This window comes from Bufo bufo, chromosome 1, assembly GCF_905171765.1.
Source record: "Bufo bufo chromosome 1, aBufBuf1.1, whole genome shotgun sequence".
NCBI classification, from domain to species: domain Eukaryota; kingdom Metazoa; phylum Chordata; class Amphibia; order Anura; family Bufonidae; genus Bufo; species Bufo bufo.
Window position 1 is genome coordinate 297,054,536 of NC_053389.1, and position 21,864 is coordinate 297,076,399.

Here is a 21,864-nt window from a genome sequence, read left to right on the forward strand (position 1 = left end):
TGGCTTCTGAGACCAATTTTAGACAGTGCCCCTGATTTTTTAAGGGACACCAATGATTTCCTCCTGACTCTGAGAGATTTTCATTGGCAGGAGGGATATCAATTGATGTCCCTAGACGTCGAGAGTCTTTATACGCTTATTCCACATCTTGCGGGAGTGGTGGCGGTTCTGGACGTCGTGAAGCATGTTGGCAGAAGTGTCACTTTTTGTGAATTTATACAAGAGTCCTTGATGTTCATTCTTTCCAATAATGTGTTTAAATATGGTAATGTCTGGTATAGGCAAAAAGTAGGTACTGCGATGGGAACTCCGGTCTCTTGCACATTTGCAAATATTTATTTAGCTAGATTAGAGGATAAATGTGTCTTTTCAACCAGCAACCCATATGTGAGCAACATAAAACTGTTTTTACGGATTGTTGACAATGTTTTCCTAATATGGTCGGGAACTTAATCCTAATGTGAACATTTTTTGCATTATTTAAATGAAAGTAATGGCATGGGCATGAAGTTTACCATGGATTTTGGGGGATTGCACTTTGAATTTTTGGATGTGTCTGTTGGGGTGCGGGTTGGGGAGCTGGTCACAGAGGGATTTCGCAAACCCACGATGACCAACACCTTACTCCGCTACGACAGTTTTTATCCCTATAATGTAAAAAAATCTGTTTGTGAGACTCAGACGTATCAATAGTGAAAAAGAGGGATATGACAAACAAGCCCTAGAATTAAAATGTCGCCTATTGGATAGGGGTTATCCCGAGAAATTTTTAGAATAAACTATGGATAGAGCTGGTGAGTTGCTGGTTGGAAATAAATACAAAAATGTAAAAGGAAAACAGAGAGTTTATGTGAAGGGCCATGATGAGAAAAAGAGATGTATGTTTTCGTTTCAATTTAGTCCAATGGCTGACTCCATACGAGCGGCCATATTTAATAATTGGGATATTCTAAAAAAAAGATGATACTCTCATGGATCAGGTGAATGAAAAACCTTTAATAACCTTTAGAAGGAGTCACACATTCAAGACAAAATAGGCAGGTTTTCAGAAGAGAAAAAGAGAAATTGGTTGCAGGAGAGGCTGCCCAAAGGTAATTTTAAGTGTGGTAGCTGCTCATTTTGCAGCTATAACTCCCAAAAAAGATTCCTAAATATAGGTGGAATTTGTCAGAGAATTGACAGTATCATTACCTGTAGAAGCACTTATATGGTCTATATGTTGATTTGTGTCTGTGGTTGTTTTTACATAGGCAAGACCATAAGGTGCTTATTTGAGAGAATTAGAGAGCACTTTAATTCTATAAAAACTGGAAAAGGTTGCCTGAGGGTGATTGAACACATTCAAAAGTGCATGGAGGGACTGTAGAAGCACTCAGATTTGCAGGACTTGAAATAGTATCTGTTCCATCTCAGGGCGGCGATCGGCATTGCCAGTTGTTGCAAAAGGAGGCCAGGTGGATAATACGCACTGGGGCCCTGGGTCCTTTGGGTCTTAATGACCGGAGGGATTTGAGTGTGTTTTTATAAGTTATTGTTTTATGTTTTTGTAGTTTACACAAGTTTTTTTTTTTAAACTTACCTTCTTGTCATGCATCGGGTTGCTATTGTATCCATGGCAACGTGACGCCTATGAGATAAGAAGGGGTTACGTGCTGACGTAGGGGCCTGACGAAGCGCGATTGTGCGCGAAACGGCCGTCGCGCTGCTGCATGTGAAAGTAGGCTTACTGCACCCAGCCATGTGTAATCTATGTATTGAGCTTTGGAAATAAAGATTGAAGCAAGAAAATACTTCAGTGGTGAGTGCTGCCTATTCTTCTTCCTCTTCTATGTTAATACTACATAAGTATGTTTCTTCATAATGCCATGCCTTTTACGTGGACTATCTGTTGTCTTAATGAGAATTGCAACTATGGTATGTGTACACTGGAAAAGTGACATCTTTTGTATTAGTGATAATCCTTACGTGGTGGCATGACAGCAATGTAAAGTTTGTAATTTTTTATTTATTTTTTATAAATATTTATTTAGTTATTGTAATAGGAATAACAGGTATGCACGTACATCCATATATAAGACAAGTATTGATAATCAATGACAAAGAACAATATCGCAGGAAATTGAGGTGCGATTACATAGTGCAAAACATAAAGATCAAGTATATAATCTCAAAACAAATATGACCGAGTAACATACAGCTGCCTTTATCTAATGGAGAAATCACCTGTATAAAGTAATGTAGAGGGAAAAGAAAAAGAAAAAGGTGTGTCATGTCTTCTAGTTAGAGAAAGGGCCACACATATTCAATGGGGTAGCTGAAGAGGGGAGGAGATCAGTGCGTATGAGTCGAGTACCATTTCCGCCAAGAAGTTCGCATAGTCAAGAATTTGTTATGTGTTAGTGTTGACCAGCTGCTAAGTTCTTCCATTCTATAGATTTTCCTGTGTTTTCTCGACCCAGTAACTAATAGAGGGAATCTGTTCACTAATCGATATAAAGTAGGGGTGGGTGTTATAGATGAAGAGCATTTCTGATGTATTGCAGTTATAACTTTTCCCCAAAATATAGAGATGCGTGGGCAATCCCACCAGATATGGAACATGGAACCCTGGGCTCCATGACACCTCCAGCATTCCGCAGAGACGGAAGGGTTTTGTCTTTTTGATTTTGATGTCTAATAAAAGAAAAATTAAAACTAAAATTAAAATATAGCAGTCAAACATCTAAGCCAAAGGCAGAAGATTGGTCACTAAACAGTTCAAGGTCAAACATAGTAGCAAGCAAAGAGTAAATGTTCGAGTAATCAGTAAGCAAGCAGGGTCAGAAACATAAAAATGCTCACTACTGTATGTGCACAGAATAATCCAGCACACACAGGAGCCAGGTTTAAAAGTAACATTGAGCAATATCGCAGCAGGATTTAAAAGGCCTCTGTCAGCAGATTTGTATCTATGAAACTGGCTGACTTGCATTTGGCAGCTGAAGGCATCTGTGTTGGTTCATATGTGCGCACATTGCTGAGAAAATTTTTATTTTATTTACATGAAAACTAGACATTAGGCCCATTACAATAACGGGCGCTAGAACATTAGTGCATAAACGTTAGTAGGAACAGTCTATATTAAATGGCACTGGCACTGACTGGTGGCTAAGACTGCTACCACTGACTGGTGGCTGAGACTGGTGGCTGTGGCTGGTGGCCGAGACTGTTGGCTGTGGCTGAGACTGCTGGCACTGTGACTGGTGGCTGGTGGCACTGACTGATGGCTGAGACGGCTGGCACTGACTGGTGGCTAAGACTGCTGGCACGGTGACTGGTGGCACTGGCTGATGGCTGAGACTGCTGGCACTGTAACTGGTGCCTGTGGCTGGTGGCACTGACTTCTGGCACTGTGACTGGTGGCAATGACTGATGGCTGAGACGGCTGGCACTGACTGGTGGCTGAGACTGTTATGGACTATTGATACAAAATGGATACTTGCTTGTTGAGGACTATGTTTAGCTAAGATGGCGGCCAGGCATTCAGCCAACACCTATAAACTAGAATCTTACTTTGTGTTTTATCATGTGTTTCTTTGTGGTTTCCGTTCAGCTCAAGCAAGCAGTTACAAAGAGGTTTCCGTTCAGCTCAAGCAATCAGTTACAAAGAAAGAAGAAGTAACGGTTTCTCCCACGAGCAAGGGGGGAGGGGGGAGGAATTTACTCTGGCCGTCAAGGTTACAGAAAAGTATAGTGTTCGTAGCCAATAGAAAAGATATACTCTATATTTCACCCCCCCCCTCCCACTTCTTCATGTCGTAAAACCTATGCTGTTTTCAGAAATAAACCAGAGATCCTGTTATAACTCCGTGAGGTGTGTTGTCTCAGATTTGATCTCTCCGTGCACGTACATTAATTAATTTGGAGCAGTACATCAACCGAACTGGCAGCTTGGCCAGAACCAGAACAATTTTGGCACCCAATCGTGGGGCTCGAGGATTAGACCCTCTGTTCCCGTACCCCCAGAGACCAGACGAGGAGAGGCGCACTAACGGACACCGGGATCACAACCCGTGATATGAGGTAAGAAAATTGAGTCATCTTGCCCATAAAGTGTCCCCTGGTGTAGCCTCTTGGAGTTCGTCTGAGGGAGGGGTGCGGAAGCAGTCTGGGACGTCCTCGAGGGCATGAAAGTAAGAACCCCATATGTTTTTTTTAAAGTCTTGATGTACTGTGTTGTGCCTATAAGTTGTGAAGACCCTGTTGACAAGTATCACTGACTGAGACACGGAGTTCTCCTGTGTGCCTGTATCAGAGTTCAGCCCGGTGTCTGACTCAAATCTCCATAAAGGGGACGATCACAGATGGGTGGAGAGCGGTTCGGGGTAGCCCAGAGTGTGCTGCCGGGACTCAAAGGTCTTCACGTCCAGTGATTACTCTATACAGAGGTCTTTAGGCGGCTCCAGTAGGTGCGAGAGACGATTAGACAGTACGCAAGGGTTCTTCCTTGATGTATTGTGGTTTATTGTTTTTAATGTGCGACCCTTTGTAACGGAAACACAGACTGATAGAAACCCAAAGGTCTTCTAAAGTGCCTGTGTCAATCGGTCACCCTGGTGTTGTGACCGAGAGGCGACAGAAGGGAGGAGACCGGCCAGTGTCTACCCAGAGTGTGTGGGACATTAGGCTCAACATGTTATATCGGGTTTCTGTGTTGTCCAGAACAAGGTGAAGGATCCAGAAGATGGGAAATGAGGAAAGTGTCCCGAAGGGCTACTGTTCACCCGAACAGTACGTGGCGTACCGGAGAAGCAAACACCTTCAATTGCTTTTCAATGGCTTTTGTTTCAAGATAACATGATGATTTAAGAAATTTGAGTTAAGAGTTTAAGTGCTAACCCTGCTACATCTATATAACATACCAAAAGGTGGCACACTGCCCTGTTATGTGGCAGACGTTGTTGAATGAGAAAAGAGAGAAGTTAGAGGATGATAAATTGACAGACATGGTCCCTGTGTGGTTGGACTGTAGTAAAGAATTTGAACAGATGGGGGGGAGAACAAAATTTTGATGAGAAAAGACAGAGATATTTCTGTAAACCTGGTGTTGCATTGATACATGACTTGCCAACACCCTATAATGGCGCTGGGAAGAAAGCAGGTGGGTGGACCTGCAAAACATGTGGTCAACAGAATCCCTCCTCCCGAAATACGTGCCTTGCCTGTGGGGCTCCCCACCCACAAAACCACACCTTGGTAACTACTCCCCGGCACGTCCCATCACTTCCCGTGTTAGCTACAGCGCCATCTTGTCCCCAGCCAACGCCCATGAACGGACCTTTAATATCATTCGGTCCAAACCCCCCCGTCACTCCTATGTCACCCTTGCCCCTTCCTACTACCTTGTACCCCATGGTTAACCCGGACGGTACATTCATGCTACCCCACTCACCTGCCACCCTTACTCCTATAATGGTAGGGGGGAAACCTGGTGAAGCAGAACAGGGGGATGCAGACGGTGCTGCAGAATCCACAATGGGCATACAAAATGCACCGGGTAATATGCAGACTCCTTCGCGGGGTACCCCGACAGACTACGGTGATCCGCCAACTTTATCCCTGGCACCACAGTGGACTGTGCCCATGGTGGTGCGCCCATCACGACGTTCACAAGATCAAATACTGCAGGGTCAGATTACAGAGTTACAAAAGAACTTACAGAAAATTGAGCAGGGAAACCTTGAGACACCGAAAGAAGCCCTAGCACTTAACCGGCCACAGGGACCACCAAAATATGTGTCTTTCACCCCACAACAGTTATTCACCATAGTGAATTTACTGCCTGACCCTGAGACCCATCCCATGCCCTTTTTCAGGAAACTGTCCCAAGTGCATCAAACCTATGGGTGCACATGGTCGGACCTGCAAAGTATAGTGGAAAACAAGACAGGTGAATACTCCACACTGATAATGGATCAAATCCACATCCCTGAACTTAAAGGTGCTAACTTTGACCCCCGGGATCATGAGTCTGGAGAATTCTTTATAGAACAACTGCAGAAATGGGCGAAAGCAAGATTAGCAGATCATTACACCACATTGCAGGACAGCTACGGGGGATCAGTTGACCCCCACCTTTTTTCTTTTCACAGAAATGTTCGTTTCTGTGTTAAGATCCTCTTTCTGATAAGAAACTGTCTTGCTTCTTGGTCTTTGTGGTTTTCACTCAAATTATGTGACACCCACGGCTGCTGGATGTCTGACAATAAAATTCTGCACTGATTCATATGAGCAAGGGGATTCGCTGCAAACCATTTTGCACCTCATCCCCGATACTCTCTGGGCCAGAGGACCCCAGGATATCGGATGCCTCAATGTCCCACCAGTCACTGTGACCCTGAAGGATCCCAAGGTTCTGCCATACAAAGCGCAATATCCGCTTTCTATCTCACAACAGGATGCTATTACCCTCCAGGTGCAGGCCCTCCTGCAGAATGGGGCAATCAAGATCACTACTTCTCCCTGTAACTCACCCCTTTACCCAGTACGGAACAAAAGGGAGAAAGGACAGCCTCCAACGTAGGAGTGGTGCAGGACCTCCGAGCTGTCAATGAGGCTACCGTTCTTGAGACACCTATTGTCCCCAATCCGCACACACTCCTTGCTGGCATTCCACCCACTGCCACTACTTTCACAGTCATTGATCTGGCCAATGCATTCTTTTCTGTTCCCTTACATGAGAAATGTCAGTTTCTTTTTGCTTTCACACATGCAGGCAAACAGTACACCTGGACTGTTATGCCTCAAGGGGCTCAAAACAGCCCTTCCTGCTTCAGCAAGGCTATGTCCTCTGTTCTGCAACCCTGGCAAGCAGATCACCCGGATGTGGAACTCCTCCAGTATGTGGATGACCTTCTCCTCTGTGCGGTCTCTCCCCAAATCTGCATGACAAAATCTGTCTCACTTCTCCAGTTTTTAGCCTCTGCTGGATGTCGAGTCTCACAAGCCAAACTACAACTGTGTCTCCCCAAAGTTGTCTTCCTAGGTCATTGCATCTCTCAAGGTCACAAGCACCTAACTGAGGCGAGGAAGAAGGCTATCTCTGACATCCAACTCCCGGACACTCCTCATCAGCTGCAAACCTTTCTGGGACTCATCTCCTACTGCAGGCCTTGGATATCTGATGCTTCTGTCCTCATGCAGCCCTTATATGACTGTATACCTCGTAATGCTGCTACTCCTTTCCAGATGACAATGGAGGCCAGAGAAGCTTTTCAGTCATTGAAGGCCGCCATTGCATCTGCCCCTGCTCTTGGCATCCCCAACTACAACCTTCCTTTCCGGCTGTATGTCATGGAACGCCAAGGTCACGCCACTGGAGTCCTCACTCAAACTCATGGTGGCCGCAATCGACCCTTGGGTTACTATTCTAAGCGTCTTGACCCGGTAGCCAGAGCTGCCCCTTCCTGTGTCAGAGCTATCCATGCTTCCAGCTCTCTTCTAAACGTCACATCTGACGTTGTGCTGGGTCATCCCCTCACTATTCTGGCTCCCCATGACATTTCTGCCATCCTCCAGCAGACTCAACCTAAACACCTCACTGCACAGCGCCACCTCCGGCTTCAGTGTAGTTTGCTTCTGCCAGATAATGTCACCATTCAGAGGTGCCACATCCTCAATCCTGCTGCACTCCTTCCTCTTCCAAGGGGGGAGTATGATGGAGATTCTGAAGATTTTATTGATCTACATGCTGAAGAGGATCTTCAGGAAGAAGAACTATGGGCCTCAACCGACTCTCTTTACAAGGAACAAGAACATGATTGCATCACAATGATGGAAGCTGAAGTAGGGACACCACCATCAGTCCAAGACACTCCTCTGACAAACCCTCATTGGATTCTCTTTGTGGACGGCTCAAGGTACGCCGATGACAAGGGGAAGTTCCATACAGGCATGGCAGTCACAAGTGAACATGAAGTGCTGTGTGCAAGACAATTGCGCCCAGACCAGTCAGCACAAGAAGCTGAACTCATTGCCCTCACTGAAGCCTGCCTCATGGCAAAAGACTCTACCGCCAATATCTACACAGATTCTAGATATACCTTTGGAGTGGTTCATGACTTTGGACTAATATGGAAGGCCCGGGATTACATCACAGCTGCAGGAACCCCGATTAAGAATGCTGCAGCAGTAGCAGCCCTAATGGCAGCAGTACTCCTGCCCAACCAAGTGGCAGTGATCAAAGTAAAGGCCCATACTCGAGCTGACACCCCTGAGGCCAGAGGAAACGCCCTAGCTGACCAAGCGGCCAAGGAAGCAGCAGTGAAAGAGGAAAGAGTCCAGTCAGACCAGATTATGATAACACAGGAAGACCTGGAACAAGAAGAAATCACATGGGACCTACTGAAACAAATGCAGAAACAGGCCACTCCCAGGGAAAAGGAAATCTGGCTGGAAGAATCAGCCCTCGAAGAAGAATCTGGACTCTGGACACAAGGAAAGAGAGTCTGCCTACCCAGAGCTCTTTATCCCCTAATAGCCTCAGTGGCCCATGGGCCCACCCACCAATCCAAAACCATCATGAAAGAACTAATTGACAAAATATGGGTGGCCCCAGGGATAACCCCTGTCCTGGTGAGACATACCCAAGCGTGTCTCATCTGTGCAGAGTGTAACCCCGGCAGAACCGAGCCCACTCCCAGAAAATGTCTCCCGAAAGCCTTATATCCCTTTCAGAGGATACAAATCGATCATATCCAGATGCCAATGTGCCAAGGGTTTCAATATGTGCTAGTAGTGATAGACTTGTTCTCTGGGTGGCCAGAAGCCTACCCCGTCCGAAACCAGACAGCAACCACTACTGCAAAAAAACTGATGCAGGAGCTTGTCTGTAGGTTCGGAGTACCTGAGGTCATTGAGAGTGATCAGGGCCCAGCATTCACTGCTAGTCTAACCCAAGAGGTCTGGAAGATGGTAGGGTCACACCTGGCATATCATACCCCATACAGGCCCCAAAGCAGCGGCAAAGTCGAAAGATTGAACGGGGTGTTAAAATCTAAAATGCTGAAGATGACCAGGGAGACAGGGCTTAATTGGGTTCAGTGTTTGCCTATAACCCTCTTTTCAGTTAGGCATACACCAAGGCCCCCACACAAACTAACCCCATATGAGATCTTATTTGGAACAGGGCCAAGAATGGGACAGTATTTCCCACAACAGTTACAAATGCATTATGAATCTGTTGCAAAATAAGTGATAGCCTTGAGCAAGCAATTGTCTAATATACATGCACAAGTTTTCTCTTCCATTCCAGATCCTTACTCCCTGGAGGGAAGCCACACTCTCAAACCTGGAGAGTGGGTGGTGGTCAAGAAACACGTCAGAAGCACCCTCGAACCACGATACGAGGGACCTTACCAGGTGTTGCTTACCACCCCAACCTCTGTGAAACTCGAAGGGAGACCCACCTGGATCCACGCTTCACATTGTAAAAGAGTGAAGGCTGTCCCACCGTCCCAGGAACCATAAGCCATGAGGATTCATATACTGATCATGACTTTGACAGTGGGTTGAAGGAGACTGAAACTCTGAGAGATTGTTGGATCTGTACCCACAGTCCCGTGAGTTCAACCAGTATGCCTTATTTTGCAATACCCCTGGACCTTTCTAAACTGATTGACCTGTCTAATTCTACCATCTTTCTCACTAGTATACACCAAGTTAAATCCAGTACAAACAAGGACAGGGAAGTAGCCTTACCTGTTGCAGGGTGGGCAGATGCCCCATGGCTCATGATAAACAGATCAGGGCCCTCGGTAGATCATAGCTCTACTCCTTGGCAAGAGGGACACTGGGCTAATGTCACATGTTTTCCTAGCTGGACACACTGTTATTGTCTCCAAGTACAAACCAAAGGTATGACATTTAGTCCACACATACACTCAGGTTGCAATGATTCAAAAACAGACAGCCACGTGCAGTGTATTGGTGTAGATGCTGTGAACGGAAAGGATCTGCCCTGTAACAACCGTACTGTACAGGATCTCCGGACAGGTATATTAGCTAACGACACCGAAAGTCAGTCAAAAGGATATGAGTTGGCGAAAGGGACACAATTAGCCAAACTAATTACCCGATTATTCAATGGCACAGCAGTAGCAGTTCCAGACGACATATACTTAGTTTGTGGACACAAAGCATACAAATGGTTATCCGAGAATGTCACAGGACTGTGCACCATCGCCAGGCTTACTCCTGCTACCTTTATAGTACCACACTCTGAAATTGACATAAATGCAGTACCTAAACACACCTTGTATTGTAGGGCCAAAGATAACACACCCAGACCAAATGGCAAGCCACATGTAGTAGAGATGAGCATTACCAACAAAATTGTTAGTTCCATCTTCATATATCCCATGATAATGCAGATGTGGGATCATCTGGTAGTAGCAACAGACTACCTGGATGACCAAATATGGGAGGTGATGAGACTTATGAATACCTCAAACATTGTGCAAAACCAGTTAATCATCGTCACCAACCAACACACATTAGTTCTAGATTATGTTACAGCTAAAGATGGAGGTATGTGCCAGATTGTGGGACCCTCTTGTTGCCATTACATAGACCCGCAGGGTAATTTGCAAGTTAAGGTGGATATAGAGAAGATGGCGGATTTAAGAGATAAATGGCTGGATGCACATAAAGCTGATAAAGATACATGGTGGTCTGATACCTTCTCTTCCCTTAACCCCAATAACTGGTTCAAAGGTATTGGGGGTTGGCTCATGGGAATTGTCCAAGTAATATTGCAGGTAGCCCTAATAATATTGGTGATATATGTAGTGATTAAGCTCGTTCTTATTTGTGTGACCCGCTTTTCAAAAAGAATGAAGAAAACTGATGAACGACCTATTATGCTCCTCTACGATGAGGAAGGACAGAAGGAAACATCGTTCAACACAGCTCCCCCTCCTCACAATGATGCCTGGCTGAGATAGGGTGAGATGAATCCCAGGGTATTACCACAAGTCCGAGCAACCGGGAGCCTACCTATAAGGGGTAGGTTGTCGCCACTGCGGGTGAAGAGGATACGAATGGTATGCCCAGGGGATTCGCTAGGCGAAGGGAAAGTCTACAATCAAGTTTCCAAGGGGGGACTGTTATGGACTATTGATACAAAATGGATACTTGCTTGTTGAGGATTATGTTTAGCTAAGATGGCGGCCAGGCATTCAGCCAACACCTATAAACTAGAATCTTACTTTTACATCCGTGCGTGTGTGCCAATTAGTGAAGTGCGCATGTGCGGCGTGCCGGCCAGTCAACACACGGCGCTCCGCCCACACCGCCCACACCTGCGTGCCGGACCATCGTTCCCTGACCTCCACAACGCTCGCCCCTTTAAAAGTGACATCCACAGCATCCCACCCCCTTAACAGTGACCTCCACCGTAGCCTGTCCCTTTAACAGTGACCTCCACAGTGGCACGCCCCTTTATTAGTAACCTCCACAGTACCCCGTCTTCTTAACAGTGATTTCCACAACACCCTGCCCCCTTAACAGTGACCTCTACAGCACTCTGCCCCTTAACACTGACCTCCATAGCTGACCGTCCCCTTAAATGTGATCTCCATCGTTCCCTGTCCCCTTAACAGAGACCTCCACAACGCTCACCCCTTTTACAGTGACATTCACAGCATCCCACCCCCTTAACAGTGACCTCCACCGTGGCCCGTCCCTTTAACAGTGACCTCAGCAGTGGCACGCCCCTTTATTAGTGACCTCCACAGTACCCACAGTAGTGATTTCCACAACACCCTGCCCCCTTAACAGTGGCCTCTACAGCAATCTGCCCCTTTAAAGAAAATCTGTCACCAGTATAATGGCTATTGAAGTAAAGCCATGGTCTATTAGCACTTAGTACCTTATTTCTAGATGTGCCTTTGTTTCAGCAATAGATGTTTTCTATCTTCTTAAAATCAAGTTTATTTAGTTTGCAAATGAGCCAGTAAGGTGCCCAGAGGGGCGTCACTCTTGCAGGAAGGAGCCCAGGCACGCCTCCAGCTAGTGCCCAAGCACGCCCTCATGCTGGGAGCAAGAAAGGTGGGCAGATTTATGGCTTGAATGTGATGTAGGAGGGGTGGGTGGACACATTGTGGCAGGAGGCGTGCCTGGGCTCCTTCCTGCAAGAATGACGCCACTCTGGGCACCTTACTGGCTCATTTGCATACAAAATAAACTGGATTTTCAGAGGATAAAAAACATGTATTGCTGAAACAAAAGGCACATCTGGAAATATAGTACTAAGTGCTATTAGGCTATGGCTTTACTTCAATAGCGATTATCCTTGTGACAGATTTCCTTTAAAGCTGACCTACAGCAGTGAAGAAAACTGTGTCAGGTCTAAGGGCCTGAGAGCTTCTATTGGCTGATAAGGGTCATGTGACCAGGCTTCTATTAGCTAATGCATTTTTTGGGAATATCTCAGAAACGGTACGTGCTAGAGAATAGTGTTGATCGCAAATATTCAAATCGCAAATTTTAATCGCGAATATCGGCACTTCGAGATTTCACAAAGATCTAGAATATAGTGCTATATCTTCGTAATTGCGAATATTTTTGATTTTTTTCCCTCATTACCCTCACTGCTTCTTGCTTGTGGGCCAATGAGCAGGCTGCAATATCTTTGTCTGAGCTTAGCAGCATCCCGACCAACCAATAGGAAAGTTGCCTACCCCTTACTATATAGGAAATTCCCCAGCAGCCATTTTCTGCTGTTCTTTGCAGTTCTGAGAGAGAGCAGTGTCATTGCTGTGCTCTGTGCTTTGCTGAGTCATCTGGATCCTTATTCAATTACATACAAATAGTGTGAGATAGTCAGTGTAGGTTACATAGTGATATAGTGTATCTGATAGGTTCCAGTGCAGTGTGTTACGTAGTGTGATAGGAATTACTGTGCTGTGATCGGAATTAGTGTCTTTGTCTTTCGTCTTAGAAAAAAAAAAGTCATTTGCTGTCTGTTTTTCTCTGCTGTGATAGGGATTACTGTGCTGTGATAAGGATTAGTGTCTTTGTCTTTCTTCTTTGAACAAAAAAAAGTCATTTTCTGTCTGTTTTTCTGAATTCCTATTTTATTTTATTTTTGCCCCATTGTCCCAAAGTCCCTCTTTATTTTCTTTGTGTAGTTTTTTGGCTGCAAATACATTTTTTGCTGATCATGAACAGCCATGGGTGTGCCGGCAGCCGTGGTCGTGGTAGGAGAGTTGGTTCCAGTGCTGGACCGCTGCCAGCACTGGGCCGTTCCTCTACTCACAGAGGGGTGGGTGCAGCTGGCAGGAGCGTCTGACTCATCCAGGATTTTTTGGGGTGTGGCAGCTGCCCCATTTCATCTCAGGACTCCGAGGCAGTTGTGGCTTTCGTGACACAAGCCAGTGGCATGGAGTCCTCTGCCCCAGCTCTGAGCAGCAGCAGCTCTCCGCCTCCTGTAGGACCAGCCCCCATCCCACAAGACTCATCCCTGCTGCTTTTTGACAGCGATAGTGAGAGGGACATCATGGGGGAGGTAATGCAGGAGAGTGAGCTGCTGCTTGGTCCTGATGCTTAGGACCTTTTGGAAGGGATGGAGGAGGGGGTACCGCCTGTCAGTACCCCAGTGACATCCCTTCCAACTGGTGTGGGTGGTTTCAACCACAGAACCCCCGCACCTACTCAGACCCAGGAGTCAGCGGAGGACAGCGGAGCCAGGTCAGGGGCTCCACATCTGCTGTTCAACTCATTCCACCACTGGTCGACCTTGGGTCTGACAATGCAGGCGACAAAGAGGAGGGTGCCACCTCCCTTGTCAGGTAGCAGCACTGATGTGAAAGGTAGGCACCCGAGGCAAATGGTGCACCAGGTCACCAGGGAGTAGGGTTGGGCGATATACCGGTATCACGATATACCGCGGTATTAAAAAAACGGCGATATGGCAATATCGCTGTTTCCTAATTACCGCAGTATTTTGTGACATCATCGCTTCAAAAACTGCGTCTGCGGCCGCCCGCCCCTGCATCATTACATTCCAATTGCCTCCCCCAGCGGCCAACCAGGCTCCTCCTCACTTGGTCCCATGGTGCAGTCTCCGCCCACCGACGTCTAACGTCGGAATCAGATGACGCCCAGGCTGAGCAGCGCAGTAGCTTTGAGCGAGTGGCGGTAAAGTCAGTGAGAAGTTGAACTTTATCACAGCTGCCGGATGGGCAGCTATTAAAGGTGTAATGTCTCTGCCCCAATTATATGTCTTCTGTCCGACCTTGGCCTACTCAGTCGTCAGTCCTTCATGCCTGCCTGCCTGCAATGCAACTAGCTGCATGCTCCGCACTGCACATTGAAATAGCAGCCAGTAGGCAGGCAGGGAATGAGCCATCACGAGTCCCTTCCTCCCCCATGACCAACAAGAAGGAATTACTGTATGGTGGTGGCAGGCAGGTCACACAGGTGGCCATAAGACATGGGGGGGGCAGCACCTTGTGGCTGCTGCACCCACTGTAATGTCTCCTTTTGTGGCTGCTGCCCCCATACTGTAATGTCTCCTTGTGGCTGCGCTGCTGCCCCCATACTGTAATGTAACTGTGCTGCTGCCCCGGCGAACACTGCCATACAGTGTGACAATTAATGTCTCCAAGTTGTGGATGCCTGGCCGCTGCCCCAAGCCAATGTCTCCTTGTGGCCCCCATTATCCCCATAAAGTATAATGTCTCCTTGTGGCTGCCCTCATATGTCTCCTTGTGGCCCCCATACAGTATAACGTCTCCTTGTGGCCACCCATACAGTATAATGTCTCCTTGTGGCTGGCCCCATACAGTATAACATCTCCTTGTGGCTGGCCCCATACAGTATAACGTCTCCTTGTGGCTTCCCCCATACAGTATAACGTCTCCTTGTGGCTGCCCCCATACAGTATAACGTCTCCTTGTAGCTGCCCCCATACAGTATAACATCTCCTTGTAGCTGCCCCCATACAGTATAGAGTCTCCTTGTGGCTGCCCCCATACAGTATAACATCTCCTTGTGGCCCCCCATACAGTATAATGTCTCCTTGTGGCCCCCCATACAGTATAATGTCCCCTTGTGGCCCCCCATACAGTATAACGTCTCCTTGTGGCTGTCCCCATACAGTATAATGTCTCCTTGTGGCTGCCCCACACAGTATAACGTCTCCTTGTGGCTGCCCCACACAGTATAACGTCTCCTTGTGGCTGCCCCATACAGTATAACGTCTCCTTGTGGCCCCCCATACAGTATAACGTCCCCTTGTGGCTGCCCCCATACAGTATAACGTCTCCTTGTGTTTTTCTTCTTTTAAACTGGATAAATTTCTTAATATCATTATCGTCTGAATATTTTTGATATCGCCCAACCCTACCAGGGAGCCCAGTGGCAAGGGCTCCACTGGTAATGGCAGCAGGAGGCGGCAGCAGCAGTAGGTGCCGCCTCCACCTGTGTGCACTGAGCCCGAACAGGTGCAAGCCAGCACCACCCCATCTGACAGGAGGTTGGTGCGTAAGTCGCCTGTTTGGGCTTACTTCACCATGGCAGAAGATCACACAATTACCATCTGTCAGCTGTGCCATGCCAGGGTGAGGAGAGGGAGGTCACTTGCACGGCGGGGTACCACTGCCCTTTCCCAGCACCTGAGAGGCAACCACTGGCGGGAGTGGGACCAGATGCAGGTTGGTCGCAGCAGCGCCAGCAGCAGTGCTCAGGGGACAGCAGCTCCTTCCACTGTCCTGCAGCCACCCCACCCCCTTCCAACAATTCATTCCCACTCCCCCACTCCCTCTCCTGGAGGCACTGGTACTGGCAGCCAGACCTCTGCCTCCTCTGCACCCTCCTCTGTTGCCTCCACTGCCGTCCGGCGCCAGCCATCGGTCGCAGAAGTATTTGAGTTCACTCAATGGGCTCCTGGCAAGGATTATCACCCAACATCTACTGCCCTTCAAATTCGTGGATTGCAATCCATTCCGGCAGATGTTGGAGCAGGCCCAACCCAGATGGCGTGTCCCCAGCTGCCATTTCTTTGCCAGGACCGGCTTCCCTGCACTACACCAGCACAATGTGCAGAATGTATCCCTGTCGCTGGATCATGCTGTCAGCGACAGGGTGCATCTCACAATGGATGAACATATGAACATGGGACCAACACAGATGTCTTCAGCTGCCAAGTGCTGTACAACAGGTCAGCCAGTTTCATAGGTACATAGATGCAATTTAAATCCTGCTTTGATATTGCTCAGTACCAGTTATGGTACTTTCAACCTAGTTCCTATGTGTGCTGGGTTACATTGTGTAAATAGTGAGCATTCTTGTGTTTTTGACCCTGCTTGCTTACCCGAATACTCTTGCATTTCTTGAGCATTCTTGTATTTTGATCAAGCTTGCTTAATTGCTTGCAGACTTCTCCTTGTTTGCCGTGTTTGACCTTGGACTGTTCAGTAACTATTCTCCTGCTTTTGTAGATGACCTTTAAGCAGAGCACAGATCTCACCAATTGGCCCTCAAGCCAAGCCCTTGTCTTCCACTCCGCTCCATATCAAGAACTAAAACGGGAACTTGTCAGGCTACGTCCTCTCTTACCTGTATCTCTTTGTCTGGCTTCTCCAGCAGAGATTGTTACATAATAGTTGTAATATTAGCTGGTATCATCACTAGCTGTCCCCAGAGGAGCGCACAATCTAAATTCCCTGTTAGTATGTCTAGAGTATGGCAGGAGACCCACATAAACACAGGGAGAACATATAAACTCCATGCAGATCTTGTCCTTGGTCATATTTGAACCTAGAACCCCAGTGCCAGAAGGCACCAGAGCCCCTGTGAATGTGGAAATAAGAGAACTAGGATGGAGGCATAGAACCCAACACCAGCACCTGCGAAACGTGCCGAGGACCTGAGAAACTATTGAAGGAAAGGGCGACAACTGTAAGAAAAGCATGCTGACTTCCGGTTCCGGCGCCGCCATGTGAGGACGCAGCGCTCAGAGCTCCTGCATACCGCCGAACATTTTGGTCATTTGGCAGCGCAGGGAACTGTTTTTTCAGCCCTAAGGGACGTCCGACTGACACCACTTACCTGCAGCAAGGAGCCGATGGAAAGATATCTCCTCCGGAGCGGGCAGAAGATTACAGGTGCGCAGCTAGCAGCCTCACAGAACGCGGCAAAAATGGCGGACACTCAGCCACTACTTTTCAGGGAAGAGGGCTCTCAGAATACCCAGGGAGAGGGGTCCCCCCTAGGTGGCACGGCCACAATAGATTATAAACAACTAGCCATTGAAGTGGCAATGCGTATAATGCCGGACATCCAGAAAACACTGGAAACGACAATATTGGCCTCTTTTAACTCCCTGAGGGAGGAGGTAAATCAAACCAGCATACAAGTTGGGGCCCTGGAGAAAGAGATGCGGTCCTTGAAGCAGCAAGCGGGGGACACTGAGTCTGTTTTAAAATCCCAGCAGCATGCCCTGGAATACCTGCGTTTCAAGGTTGATGACCTGGAAAACAGGTCACGCCGCAACAACCTGAGAGTGGTTGGGCTGCCTGAGTCCATTAAACAATTGGACCTTTTAGATATATGTGAGAAAGAACTGCCAGAGGCCCTGGGCCTAAAGTTTTTCTGCCGAGTGGAGAGGGCCCACAGGATTGGTCCGGAAAGAGGCGCCACTAGGGACTCTAATTCGGAGTCTCCCCGCAGTGGAGATGGGAGACCTCGCCAAGTTATATTTAAACTGCTGGATTTCAATGATAAGGTGGCTTTACTTCGCAGTTTTCGTAGGAGGAGACACCAGATAACTATAAGGGGCCACAAAATTTTATTATTTGAGGACTTCTCGGCTGAGGTGGCGAAGAAACGCAAGGCCTTTAGCCCGGTCTGCACTGCACTCTACCAAAGGGACATCAGATTTCAGCTTCTTTTCCCGGCGGTTCTAAAGATTCACAAAGCACATGGAGGGACTATCACTTTTAGATCTCCCACTGAGGCAGAGGAGACTTTGGATGAGATTATTGATTCAGAGCAGCAAGATATATCCCTCTCTCCCCAACGGTCTATCTTGAAGGACTCATTGGTTCCAGCGGTTCGGCCAGGGAATGACCGTTCGCGCAATGGCCAAGAAAGGCCCTCCAGGAGGGGACGTTGACATTCCTCAATTCTAAATGTGGTTGAAACTCAACCCTTAGGGGTAGAATTTTGTTAATGCTACTAAGCTGTTCCAGTTTAAGAATGTTTTATTACTCTGCTTTATGCTCCGTATTAGGGCCGTTATTGTTCAGTTGTACAGATAGCAATAGTTCAGGCTGGTTATGTGAGAGTTCTGCCATGGCGGAAAAAAGGAAAGTCTATAACTAGATTTTGTGACGGCTGACTCCATCTAGCCGTATCCGGTCCAGTGGATCGGTACCTGCTACCACACACTTAGGCAGTTTTATTTTATTTGGTTGTATTTATATTAATTTTTGTTCGTTTTTTCTGTTCTCTTTTCCTCCCCCCCTTCTTCCTTCCCTCTTCCCTTCTCCCTTGGCTTTCTCTGTCTGGGGATCCGTACATACCGGAACTGAAATGAAAATTATCTCCTGGAACGTCAAGGGCTTACGTTCCCCACAGAAGCGGTCAAAAATTTTACGTCACCTAAAGCGTCTTAAACCTGACGTAGTTCTCCTGCAAGAGACGCATCTGGAGGATACGGATTTCTTCCGTATGAAAAAGTTTTGGGTAGGTTCTATGGTTGGATCCTCAGCCAGGGAGCGCAAAGCTGGAGTACTCACTTTAGTACATAGAAATTTCTCAGGGAAAATACTTTCAGAGTCTCATGACAGTGAAGGCAGATGGCATAAGTTGGTGGTAGAGATAGGAGGGATCTCCTATAGCATTCATAATGTGTATGCCCCAAACGAAAACAATGCTTCCTTTTACGCTCTTCTAGAGAACAGACTGCATATGGATGGAACACACAACAGAATTGTGGGTGGTGATTTTAACTCAGTCGCCTCTGTTCTGGTAGACCGGAAGAGGGAGGAGGGGATGGTCAGCTCGCAAAGACTCTCTGACAAGGTTATACCTCCCTTTCTAACTTCTACAGGTTTATACGATACCTGGCGCTCTCTACATCCTGACGACAGGGAGTATACGCATTTTTCACATGCACATAATGTATGGTCTCGTATTGACTATCTTTTCCTTCCTCTGCATATGTCATCTAGGGTGGTCTCAGCTGAAATTCATGACTTACTAATTTCTGACCACTCACCTGTTTCCATTTCCTTGCAGGATACCTACCCTAGAGGAACTGATTTTATATGGCGCTTTCCTTCTTTTCTTGCCAAGGATGACAATTTCAAAGATACACTACAAGGTTGGTGGTGGGAGTTTCAGGGTGACAATCCCCGTGATGCATCAGATGTTTCGACCCATTGGGAGGCTGCAAAAGCGGTCCTGAGGGGTCGAATTCTCGGTTATGTCAGTAATCTACGCAAGGTGGTTGCTAAACAATATCAGGAGGCTAGCTCGGCCCTTAGAAAGGCATACACTCAATTTCTCAGGGTGGCTACCACTCAGCACAAGGAGGCCTGGATTGCAGCTAGAAATACCTTTGAAGTTTGGGTAGATAAACGAGAGGCAATGTATAGGTCAGAATTCCAGACGGATCTGTTCAGATTTGGGAATAAGTCAGGCAAAATGCTGGCCAACCTAGCACGGGGCAAGAGGACTCCTACAGTCATCACAGCTCTGAAAGGAGAGGGGGGAGTGGTCCAAACAAATCCTAAATTGATAAATGATCTGCTAGGAAAATATTATGAGAGTCTCTATAGCGACACCCCAGAAGACCCTGAAAAGGGTAGGAGATTTCTGTCAGACGTTAAATTACCTTCCCTAACAGAGGAACAGCAGGGATCTATAAATGCGGAAATAACGGCTGAGGAAGTGCTACATATAATACGTTCCCTACACAACGGAAAGGCGCCAGGCCCTGACGGATTCTCAGGAGAATTCTACAAAGTGCTACAAGAAAATCTTGCCCCCACACTGACGGAATATTTTAACCATCTTTTACACACAGGTAGTTTCCCTGCTCATGCTAATGTTGCCCACATTAAATTGATACTTAAACCAAATAAGGACCCACAAGATCCAGGTTCATACCGCCCGATCTCGCTCATTAATCAGGACCTCAAGATATTGACTAAAATATTGGCTGACAGACTGAGCCTATTAATGCCTGCCCTGGTAGGGTCCTCCCAGGTGGGTTTCATTAAAGGAAGGTCGGGGGTAGCAAATATTAGGAAGGTGTTGGCAACCTTGGATTGGGTCCAGCGCCGCCCTCAGCCAGCCGGAACCCCCATTTTGTTGGCGTTAGATGCGGAAAAAGCTTTTGATTCATTGCGTTAGAACTGGCTGGGGGCGGTGCTCGATAAATTCAAGATTTTGGGGGATATCCGGATCTTTCTGAAGGGTCTCTATTCCAGCCCAGGGGCGCGCATACATACGGGAGGTTTCCTATCTCGGGTTTTTCCTCTCAGGAGAGGGACTAGACAGGGTTGCCCGCTTTCCCCCCTCCTCTTTGACCTAGCCATTGAGCCCTTAGCTAGATTTTTAGAGGATTCTGACTTATATACGGGTATTATCATAGGCAAGAAAGAGGTAAAACTAACTTTATATGCAGATGATCTTTTGATTTTCATGGACTCTCCACAGCGACACTTAGGCCCCCTAATGGAGTTCTTGAGTTCTTTTGGGTCCTTCTCAGGATATAAAATAAATTCGTCTAAAAGTGAGATTTTAGAGCTTCAAGCCACTAACCCACCGCAGTTTTGGCAGGACATAGGTCTCTCTTTATCGGCTGTTAAGAAATATATCACGTACCTAGGGATCAAAATCGGTAAGCTCCCGGGGTCATTATACTCACTAAACTATCCTCCCCTCATAGCGAAAATAATATCTGAACTACAGAAATGGCATTCACTTCCCTTATCTCTACTGGGAAGATGCCAGCTCATTAAGATGATGAGTTTTTCTAAGTTGCTCTACCCCCTCCAAACGCTTCCGATTCTACTGAAACATACCGATGTCAATGCTCTAAACAGGGCCTTTACCACGTTCTTGTGGTCAGGCAGACGTCCTCGTATCTCTCTTTCGAAGCTTATGTTATGGAAACCAGAAGGAGGAGTGAAATTCCCAAATGTACGGGGTTACAATCTGGCGTGTCTTATGCGTCATGTTTCGGATTGGGTGCATGATACTGATCTTTTCTCTAATAGGGAAGTAGAACAAAATCTGGTAGCTCCATGGAACCTGGTAGCGTGCCTCCACTCTAATTTGGCCGCATTACCCAGGGAAATTAAATCCTCGCTTTTATTGAGAGATACGATAGCAACCTGGAAGGCGGTTAGGAAAACAGCAAATCTGCCTCATGCAATCTCTAAATGGATGCCGCTATGGGGTCATCCAGAATTTCCATCAGGGACTAGTTTGAGACCTTCTGAGTTGTGGATATCTAGGGGTTTGACTAGGGCGGAACATCTGATGCATCAGGGGGAGAAACGCTGGCTGACTCCAAAAGAACTGAAGGAAAAATACGCTTTACCAGATTCCCATTTCTTGCAAATAATGCGGATTGTGGGTTTCTGCTCACATAGATTACGTGATCTATCGAGAGAGGCGACCAAAAACTCCTTTGATGAGATCCTTAGTTTCTCTCCCCAAACAGTCTCCCTCTCTAGGCTGTACAGGGCCTTTTCAGGAAACTTCACAAAAGCCAAGGTTTCCACTCTTTTCAAGAAGTGGGAGCACATCACTATGGATGATGAGATTGGGGTGAAGATCCTGGAAGGTTGGAGTAAGGTGCGTCAG